Genomic DNA, 8,674 nt, shown 5'->3' on the forward strand with positions numbered 1-8,674 from the left:
AGAGCCCGGACTTAAACCTGATCGAACATCTTTGGAGAGACCAGAAAATAGCTGTGCAGCAATGCTCCCCATTCAACCTGCTAGAGCTTGAGAGGATCTGCAGAGAAGAATGGGAGAAACTCCTCAAATACATGTGTACCAAGCTTGTAGCGTCATACCCAGAAGACTCGAGGCTGTAATTCGCCCAAAGGTGCTTCAACAAAGTACTGAGTAAAGGGTTTGAATACTTCATATATCAGTTTTTTTATTGATAAATTAGCAAACATTTCGATAAACATGTTTTTCCCTTTTCATTATGGGGTATTGTATGTGGATTGATGACTGGAAAAAAACATTTAATATATTTTAGAATACAATATTTCCAGAGCTTTCTTTTATATCCTACATATAGGACAGACATTTCAAAACCTTATTCCTTATGATACATTTTTTTTTACTGTCTTTTTTGCCATTAATTCATTTGTTATTCAATGAGTTTCTATGGGATATAGGTTGGAGTCATTAAAACCCGTTTTTCAATCACTCCACAAATTTCTTGTTAACAAACTATAGTTTTGGCAAGTCGGTTAGGACACCTACTTTGTGCATGACACAATACATTTTTCCAACAACTGTTTACAGACAGATTATTTAACTTGTAATTCACTGTATCACAATTCCAGTTGACTGTGCCTTAAACAGCTTGGAAAATTCCAGAAAATTATGTCATGGCTTTATAAGCTTCTGATAGGCTAATTGACATCATTTGAGTCAATTGGAGGTGTTCCTGTGGATGTATTTCAAGGGCTACCTTCAAACTCAGAGCCTCTTTGCTTGCCATCATGGGAAAATCAAATAAATCTGAAAGGAGCCGCCAGTCTGCAAGGATCCGACAGAGCCGCCAGTCTGCAAGGAGCCACCAGAGCCGCCAGTCAGCCAGGATCCGCCAGAGCCGCCAGTCAGCCAGGATCCACCAGAGCCGCCAGTCAGCCAGAGCCGCCCCTCAGTCCTGAACTACCCCTCAGTCCGGAGCTGCCCCTCAGCCCGGAGGAGTTTGTTTAGTCCAGTAGGGCCCTTTAGTAGGGTTGCCAATCCTAGGTCGGCGGCGAGGGTCGCCGTTCCTAGGAAGATACTAAAGCGGACAAAGACTATGGTGGAGTGGGGTCGACGTCCCGCGCCAGAGCTGCCACCGTGAACAGACGCCCACCCAGACCCTCCCCTATGGATTTAGGTGTGCACCAACAATTTGATAACATTTGTTTCAATAGAACCATGAGAAAACCCGCAGGAAACGTTATGGGAAGGTTGTATGCAAAATAACCACAGGACAACCACGCTGTCGCCAAGCTCTAAGAAACACATGGTTTTCTGAACGTTATGTGTTAGCTGGGTTCTATGGATTATATTTCTGTGGCCCGCAAAACAACAAGCTATTCGATATTTGGCACGCGTGTTGGCCCAAATTCAGTCATTGTTCAGACGGGAGTAATTATATACATTTTTGAAATATTATTTAAATTTATCAGGGCATGCTGCAGCCTTTTCAGCTCCCCTACTTCTGCAGCTATGGGTCTATCTGTAGATCTTTGCACATGGACGTCTGGTTGCATGTCTACATTGAAGCGAACATATCAGTATGAAATGCAATCCTGTATGGTGTGTTGGTGAAGCACTGAGGTGTGTGTGCATGTGTGCCCACCTTTTTGGTTCGATGGATATCTAATGTATTATCGGTACTGACTGGCTATACAGACAGTATATGTGTACCAAATGGCACACTATGCCCTGTATACTGGACATGTAGTACTCTACAATGGTGTGCTCCCCAATGAGCCATGGTCAAAAGTATTGCACACAATAGAGGAATAGGGTGCCAATTGGGACACAGCCAGAGCTTCCTCTGAAAGGTTCATCGTCACAGGAGGAAGCAGAGGGCTGGGAATACCTTTCTTATGAATCAATAAGCAGTGTAACCAAGTATTTCACAACCCATTCCCGTAGGACGTTCACTGCGACACAGGATGGGAATCTGCCATGACACGAGACCAGATAAAAAAGAAAAGAAAAACGGCTTTGGTATAAGGCAACCTTTATTGACATAGAGTGGGGAAATCTAGATTTATTTCTGTGGTCATTTACAGTTGAAGTCAGAGGTTTACATACACCTTAGCCAAATATATTTAAACTCAGTTTTTCACAATTCCTGACATTTAATCATAGTTAAAATTCCCTGTTTTAGGTCAGTTAGGATCACCACTTTATTTTAAGAATGTGAAATGTCAGAATAATAGTAGAGAGAATGATTTATTTCAGATTTGATTTCTTTGATCACATACCCAGTGGGTCAGAAGATTACATACACTGAATTGGTATTCGGTAGCATTGCCTTTAAATTGTTTAACTTTGGTCAAATGTTTCGGGTAGCCTTCCACAAGCTTCCCACTGTCACGCCTTGGTCATTGTATTTTGTGTTTTTGTTATATGTTTGGGTAGGCCAGAGTGTGACATGGGTTTATATGTTGTTTTCGTATTGGGGTTTGTATTATTTGGGATCGCGGCTGATTAGGGTTGTGGTATAGGCTTGGCTGCCTGAGGCGATTCCTAATCAGAGTCAGGTGATTCTCGTTGTCTTGGATTGGGAACCGTATTTAGGCAGCCTTAGTTTCGCTTTGAATTTCGTGGGTGATTGTTCCTGTCTTTGTGTAGTATTCACCAGATAGGCTGTAATTAGTTTCACGTTCCGTTTGTTGTTTTCGTCTTTCAGTTATTTCATGTACCGTGATTCTTTCATTAAAGTCATGAGTAACCAACACGCTGCATTTCGGTCCGACTCTCTTCTTTCGACAGACGAACGCCGTTACACCCACAATAAGCTGGGTGAATTTTGGCCCATTCCTCCTGACAGAGCTGGTGTAACTGAGTCAGGTTTGTAGGCCTCCTTGGTCACACATGCAATTTCAGTTCTGCCCACAAAATTTTCTTTAGGATTGAGGTCAGAGCTTTTTGATGGCCATTCCAATACCTTGACACTTTGTTGTCCTTAAGCCATTTTGCCACAACTTTGTAAGCATGCTTGGGGTCATTGTCCATTTGGAAGATCCATTTGCAACCAAACTTTAACTTCCTGACTGATGTCTTGAGATGTTGCTTCAATATATCCACATAATTTCCCTGCCTCATGATGCCATCTATTTTGTGAAGTGCACCAGTCCCTCCTGCAGCAAAGCACCCCCACAACATGATGCTGCCACCCTCGTGCTTCACAGTTGGGATAGTGTTCTTCGGCTTGCAAGCCTCCCCCTTTTTCCTCCAAACATAATGATGGTCATTGTGGCCAAACGGTTCTATTTTTGTTTCATCAGACCAGAGGACATTTTTCCAAAAAGTATGATCTTTGTCCCCATGTGCAGTTGCAAACCGTAGTCTGGCTTTTTTATGGTGGTTTTGGAGCAGTAGCTTCTTCCTTGATGAGCGGCCTTTCAGGTTATGTTGATATAGGACTTGTTTTACGGTGGATATAGATATTTTTGTACCGGTTTCCTCCAGCATCTTCACAAGGTCATTTTCTGTTGTTCTGGGATTGATTTGCTCTTTTTGCACCAAAGTACGTTCATTTCTAGGAGACAGAACAAAATCAAAATCAAATCAAATCAAATGTATTTATATAGCCCTTCGTACATTAGCTGATATCTCGAAGTGCTGTATAGAAACCCAGCCTAAAACCCCAAACAGCAAGCAATGCAGGCGTAGAAGCACGGTGGCTAGGAAAAACTCCCTAGAAAGGCCAAAACCTAAGTAGAAACCTAGAGAGGAACCAGGCTATGTGGGGTGGCCAGTCCTCTTCTGGCTGTGCCGGGTGGAAATTATAACAGAACATGGCCAAGATGTTCAAATGTTCATAAATGATCAGCATCGTCAAATAAAAATAAGGCAGAACAGCTGAAACTGGAGCAGCAGCACGGCCAGGTGGACTGGGGACAGCAAGGAGTCATCATGTCAGGTAGTCCTGAGGCATGGTCCTAGGGCTCAGGTCCTCCGAGAGAGAGAAAAAAAGAGAGAATTAGAGAGAGCACACTTAAATTCACACAGGACACCGAAAAGGACAGAAGTACTCCAGATATAACAAACTGACCCTAGCCCCCCGACACAAACTACTGCAGCATAAATACTGGAGGCTGAGACAGGAGGGGTCAGGAGACACTGTGGCCCAATCCGAGGACACCCCCGGAGGACCGAGGACACCCCCCACCCGAGTCTCCTTCCTGAGCAGTATGACGTCTTTGTGGTCCCATGGGGTTTACACTTGTGTACGATTGTTTGTACAGATGAATGTGTGTCATGCACAAAATAGGTGTACTAACCAACTTGACAAAACTATAGTTTCTTAACAAGACATTTGTGGAGTGGTTGAACAACGAGTTTTAATGACTCTGACCTAAGTGTATGTAAACTTCCGACTTCAACTGTATATCATTATTGCTGTTCAGGAGGTGCGGCTGGTTAAATCATTGGGCCAGAGCACCCACCACGACAAAATAAATTGATTCAAAAGGGTGAGGAAATTTAATGGATACATTCAGTAAAATGTTTTGGTCAGGCAGGAAATGTAGAGCGGTATATTATTAATTTCTCTCAACAAGGACAGGTTTTCTGCTATCAGTGGATTGCTTATACAAATGAGAGATTTATTCTCAACAATAAATAATGTGCATTATCACCTATGGTCTGTCCATCACCTTGATGATGTGCCCGGTGTGTCATGACAATAGGTTTCAAACCAGCCTAAACGGCCTTACACACCACATGCAGCCTCTTGTCTACACATCATCAAGCTAAGCTGTAGTAAGATTAACACGGTGGCCCATTTAATTGTCGAAAACAGTCCCCCACCATTCTATTCAAGTTTGTTATGAGAGAGAGAGAGAGAGAGAGAGAGAGAGAGAGCATACTAAGTGCCTGCCTTTTTATTGTTTGTGATGTTCTCTCATCCATTTACTGTTAGTCTCGTCAGGTGGCGAGAAATATTAATTTTCTGAGCTGTTTAAACACACCGCTGGAGGCAGGAAGGTCTAAAGCTGTTGTCATGGTAAACATTAGCCTCCTAAATTACTCAATGATTCTTTAATGAGATCTCCACCCCCCACCACTGTCTCCTTGTGACAGCTGCCGGCCAATAATCAGGTTGTTCTCCAGGGAGGGGACCTCATCCTCTGCAACAAATTAAAAAGTCTGTGTCGCAATGTACACCCTATTCCCTACATACAGATGTAGGATCTTAATTTGAGCCAGTTTGCTACAGCAGGATAACAATCCTGCAGCAACAGGAAATGTGAATTATTATATGGATTATGATTAATGTAGAAAGCCAATATCAGGGTTTGCGCTCAGGCTATAATGAAAGGTGGCCGGTGCATGGTGAGTGACACAATAGTACAAAAAACGTACAAGGTCCAATTCCTCATTAAGCCCCTGGGAGTGTAAAGTTTTGAAGTAGAAGATCCATTGGACTTCGCACTGGAGAAGGCGCTCATTCGTGTTGTGGCATCTGCGGCTTGAGCAAACACGGTCAATGGCACAGAACTTAAGATCAGTCACAGCATGATTAGCCTCGTGAAAATATCTGGCCACTGGTGATTTTAGGTCATTTCTTTAGATGGCACCACAATGCTTGTCGATGCGTAACTGTAGTTGTCTGTGCGTAATGCCAGTGTATTGCAAGCCACACGGACAAGACAGTAGATACACGACATAGTTAGATCCACAGGTGATGAATCTATTGACGGTGTATTCTTTATTTGCGACGAAGATCTGAAGGTTTTGCACTTTTTAATACCTGTACAGGCCGCACAATTGCGGCAGGGGAAGAAACCACAGGCATCATCCAGACGATCCTGAGGAGATTTTGAAGATTCATCCATGTCTGCGCGCACCAGCATGCCGCTTAGGCTGCAGGACCAAGAATGAGTGAACAGGGAGAGATCGTGACACACATCAGAGCCCACAGTTTGCAATACATGCCAGGGTCATCTAATAATGTTTTTAATGTCAGAGCTTTAAGGACTGTATGCGGTACAGCACACCACAGAAAAGTATTTTTGGTTGTTATTGTCACGAATCCCGCTTCCTGAGTCTGTGTTTGCCTGTGTTTCTGTCCTGGAGTGTGTTTCCGGTGTCCTGGAACGCACCCTGTCTGGTTGCCGGGCGAATTAGCTTGTTAAGAGATCGATGTTCACCCGCACCTGTATCCCATCAGTAATCTGCACACCTGTCCTGATCATCACCTCTTCCCTTCAAAAGCTCTGACCTGACATCCATTCCCTGCCGGATCGTTAGCCATGAACAGTATGTTGTGCCCGCGAACCAGCCTCCAGTTTATAGAGTTTGTTTTATTGTTTTGTACGTCTTGCTTGCCTTTAACTTACCGCCGTTTGTTTTGTCTACAGCCATTCACCCGGAACCCATACCCCATCCCTGTCTGCTCGTCGCCAGTGTGTTGTTATCCATTGGATCTGCCTATCTACCCCCATCAACCCACCTCCGCTGCCCGCTCCTCCACCCGGAACTATCTACCTCCACCCGGATCTATCTACCTCCACGTTCTCATTGATTAATAAATACTCACCATCTTTATACTCACCTTGTCCTGGTCTGCTTCTGGTTCCAATTCTGGTAAACCCTGACAGTTATTGTGTTTGCCTTGTAATGTGCCACGTCTGTCCCATAGCCCGGACTTTATCAAGAGCAGAGTCCAAACTTGCTTTGGTGTAACCTCTGTGATGGAAGTCGTAGTATAATTTATTTGCTTCCATGATAAAATTCTCATTTCAAAATGCAGATGTGTCTAATGCGTAAGAATTGGCTGAATGGCAAGTCCCTATTCAAAGAACCAGGGGTTGTAGCTTGACGTGTGAAGGAGGCTGTTTTTATCCATCGGTTTGACATAAGAGGTTAGTGTAAAATGAATTTTCATAAATCACATATGTGTCTAGAAAATGTATCTTGGCAGGGTCACATTCCAAACTGAAGTTAATAGAATCAACTAAGTCATTGGCATACTGATGGAATGAGTCCAGTTTCGTTTTAATGCCTTTCCATATGATACATCATCAATATAGCGTTTGTAGAACATATTATCAGAAAAAAATGATTATTAGAATGGATTTATTTATCCTCAATGAGGCCCATAAAAAGGTTGGCAAAAACTGGTAATGGTCAAGGTAGCGCCCATCAAAGTACCTCAATTGTAGATCGTGATCCTCTCCAAACAAAAACATTTTCTCAGTCAATACCAGCCCAGCCATTTCATACAGAAAGTAGGTGGGAGGTCAGCTCTAGAGTCTAAAAAGTAACGTAAAGCCTCCAGTCCAATGTTGTGGGGAATGTTGGTGTACAAGCTAGTTAAGTTAAGTACGCCTATCATCCTTGTTCAGCTTTAGTTCAGGATAACTCATTGATGAAATCACCTGTGTCTCTTAGGTAGGAAGGTAGCTTCGTAACAAGGGGTCTGATGTGGAAATCAATTACATGAAACAAAGGTTCGGTTAGAGAGTCATTCCTTGCCACAATCAGACGTCAAGGGGGAACCTCCTGGCAATCCTTGTGTGTTTTTGGTCAAATGTACATAGCGGCCTTGGTAGGCCACTTGCTGATGAGGTAGCCCCGCTCCTCGTCAGTCAGATCGCCTGCCTCACGAGCTCTGCTGAGAAAATAATACATTTCGGTTTTATACACAGTTAGGTCACCATTGAGTTTGCAGTAAGAGTCAGTGTCAGACAATTGTCTATGGGTTTCTCCATCATAATCAGATCTAGTCGTGCATGCCAATCCACCTCCTTTATCACAGCTGTTGAAGATAAGGTTGGGATTTTTTGAGATGGAATGAAGAATGTCTCTCTGTATTTGTCTGCAGTTAGAAGCATATTTTTTTATTGTCATTAACATCAAAGAGGTCCGCATCCTCTGCAAAAAATTAGAACGACTTTGTTGAAAATGACACCCTATATTCCCTACATACAGATGTCGGCTTTTATTTTGAGCCAGTTTGCTACAGCAGGAACATAATCCTGAAGCAACAGGAAATGTGAATTATTATGTGGGTTATAATTGATGAACATTGGTGTCGGGGTTGATACATTTTTCCCAAGGAAAAATCAAGTCTGGCATTTCAAAGTGGAAATGACAAACTTTCAGAAACCTTTTTAAACCTCAAATAGACTACACGTTTTACATTTCCTGCTTTGCACAAAAGTTGTCCTGCAACAGGGGAATTCAATTAATATCCTACATTGTAGTGCACTACCTTTGACTACGGCACATAGGGCTCTGGTCAAAAGTAGTGCACTGTGTAAGGAGTAGGGTGCCATTTGGGACATAGACAAAGACATTTTTTAACTGGATTTTCTTATCTTGCCAATATGGCTGTCATCAATGTCGTATGACTCCTGGTTAAATATTCATTTAATTATTGATGTATTGAGTAGGCCTATATAGCACCACCACCGAGCTCTCTGAAATAAAAACAGGATGAGAGGTTTCTCTGATCAATAATTACAACTTAATCAACTTGAATTACCTTGCGGATGGAGTTATTTTTAATAATGTGCTCTCATATTGAGGAGGTTCCAAGGGAACGCTCAGTGCGATCTATATTGTGATGAAGATGAATGGTGTGTCGATGTGACGACAATTTTACTTA

The sequence above is a fragment of the Oncorhynchus gorbuscha genome, unplaced genomic scaffold, assembly GCF_021184085.1.
Source record: "Oncorhynchus gorbuscha isolate QuinsamMale2020 ecotype Even-year unplaced genomic scaffold, OgorEven_v1.0 Un_scaffold_14:::fragment_6:::debris, whole genome shotgun sequence".
Classification (NCBI taxonomy): domain Eukaryota; kingdom Metazoa; phylum Chordata; class Actinopteri; order Salmoniformes; family Salmonidae; genus Oncorhynchus; species Oncorhynchus gorbuscha.